Source organism: Mastomys coucha, unplaced genomic scaffold, assembly GCF_008632895.1.
Source record: "Mastomys coucha isolate ucsf_1 unplaced genomic scaffold, UCSF_Mcou_1 pScaffold22, whole genome shotgun sequence".
Classification (NCBI taxonomy): Eukaryota; Metazoa; Chordata; class Mammalia; order Rodentia; family Muridae; genus Mastomys; species Mastomys coucha.
In genome coordinates this window covers 132219153-132221888 of record NW_022196905.1, presented here as the reverse complement: position 1 = coordinate 132221888, position 2736 = coordinate 132219153, and positions in this window count along the sequence as shown.

Sequence of the window (2736 nt, the reverse complement as noted above, 5' to 3'; positions counted from 1 at the left end):
ATACATAAGTACACTGTAGCTGACTTCAGACGCACCAGAAGTGGGTGTCAGATCTCGTTACAGATGGTTGTAAACCACCATGTGGTATCTGGGATTTGAACTCAGGACCTCTGGAAGAGCAGTCAGTGCTCTTACCCCCTGAGCCATCTTGCCAGCCCTTTCTTTCTCTTTCAAACACTTTACAGAAACTCTTTTAAACTGTCCAAGCAGAGCCTTCCTGCCTAGGCAGAGAGCTGCACTGAGAGATAGTGAGGTGGCCTGGGTGATGGGAGAGAAGATGCGTGAAGGGTGGAGTCTGCCAATCCTGTCATGTTCCTAAGAGAGGTCAGCTGTACCTACTGTCTGCAGAGTTTTATCTCCTGTGGGAATGAGGGGGGAAGGGTGCTAGAGAGTGGAGACCATTGTTTCTTAATACTTCACAGTCCTCAGCTTTCTATGTACATAAGTATGAACATACCAGTCCTTCCTTCTCTCTCTCTCCCCCTCCATCTTTCTCTAGCACAGGCTGACCTTGAACTCACAAGTCTCTTGCCTTGGAGTCCTGAGTGCTGGGATCATAGGTGTGCATTTTTCAGGCCTGACTTCTGTGTATGTGGATACAGGTCATACATGTGCGTGTGACCAGAACATTCTCTGGTGTCATTATTCAGATGTTGTCTGTTGTATGTTTTTGTTTTGAAACAGCCTACCACTGGAAGTTACCCAGAAGGCTAAGCTGGCTCTCCAGTAGGCTAAGCTGGCTCTCCAGTAGGCTAAGTTGGCTCTCCAGAGCTTCCAGTCCCTCCGAGTCCCTCCTGTCTCTTCCTGTCCAGCATTGGAATTACAAGCATGGACCACCAAGCTTAGCTTTTTCTTTTCTTTCTTTTTTTGTTTTTTGTTTTTTTTGTTTTGTTTTTTTGTTTTTCTTTTGAGACAGGTTGTTAAGTAACCTAGAGGAAACCAGACAGTAACTGGCTATCCTCCATGGTTCTTGCTCCTATTTCTGTTTGAGTTCCTACCCTGACTCCCTCAGTGGCAGGCTGTGATTGGGTTGTGTGAACCAAAAAAAGATTCCCTTTCTCCACAAGTTGCTTGGGTCAGTGTTTTATCACACAACCAGAGAAGGAATCTAGGATACCAAGTGAAGTGTTAAATGACTGATAGATGCCTTTAATCCCAGTGCTTGGGAGGCAGAGGCAGGTGGATGTCTGAGTTCAAGGCCAGCCTGGTCTATAGAGTGAGTTCTGGGACAGCCAAGGCTACACAAAGAAACCCTGTCTTGGGGGGTGGTGGTGGTGACACACCTTTAAAAAGGAAGGACATGGGGCTGGGACATTGCTCAATGCTTAAGAGCTCACTTATAAAGGATCCGAGTTCCTTTCCCAGTATTCACCTTGGGTGGCTTACAGCCACTTCTAACTCCAGTTCTTGGGGATCTGACACTGGACTCTTTGAGCCCCTGCACTCGTATGCATGTACATGTGTGCACAAATATATACACACATAAAATAAAAAAAAGTGCAAAAGGAATGGCATTCTGATATATCACACACATGGCTGAAAGGCAACTGCACCAAGTGAAAGAAGCCACTCAGGAAAGGACAAAGAGTGTATGATTCTATTTATCTCTATGTCTATATCTAGCTATATCTATCCCTATATCTATGTCTACAATAGACATGCTCATAGGGAGAAGCTGGAGAGAGTGAAGAATGTGGTGCTAACATCATAGTCAAGACAGTGGCCCTTTCTTGGAGGGAATTTATGCTAAGACTCAGGTGACTTCCAGCCTGGTCTACTCAGTGTTGATCATCTAAAAGCAAGAGCAACGGTAACGTTAGACAATACTGCTCATGGGTGTAGCTATTGACATGCAGGCATCATTCTGAAGATCAGGTGTTGCTGTAACCCAATAACGCCCTCGAATCATCCTGGTGGTGGTGGCAGAGCTTCTTGCTACCCACCCCCAATGTTCCCGGTTCTCGAATGAAAGACACACACACACACACACACACACACACACACACACACGCAGCCTTATATTTTAATATGCCTTAAACAGTTCCATGGCTGGGCTACTTCCAAACCTCCACATGACTAACACGCTCCCCTCCAATATTCCTGAGTTATTACTCACTAAAACCTATACCTCATCTTGGCTGCCCTGGACCCACACCTACAGCCCTCTCGGGCCGAGTTCCCCAGCACCTACATGATGGCTATGTTCTTTGTCCGACATACCTCAGGCATAGCTTCTACTCCTTTCCTGTCATGGCGGCTATCCTCTTCCTGCTCCTTCCTCAGTTCCTTGGATCCTAAAGTCCGGCCCCTGTGTCCCTGCTCTACCACTAAGCCATGCTCCCTCAGTCCCAGAACTGGTTCCTGTGAAAGAATATTAGAAGAGCTTTTAAATCTTATTATTTTGGCAAATGGACGTAGAGAGACTTAGGCTGGAGGGAAGGCTCAGCAGTTGAGAGCACTGGCTGATCTTTCAGAGGTTCTGAGTTCAATTCCCAGCAACCACATGGTGGCTCATCACCACCTATGATGGGATCTGATGCCTTCTTCTGGTGTGTCTGAAGACAACTACAGTGTACTTATATAAATAAACAAATCATCAGGCAGTGGTGGTGCACACCTTTAATCCTAGTACTTGGGAGGCAGAGGCAGGTAGATTTCTGAATTCCAAGCCAGCCTGGTCTACAGAGTGAGTTCCAGGACAGCCAGGGCTACACAGAGAACCCCTGTCTTGAAAAA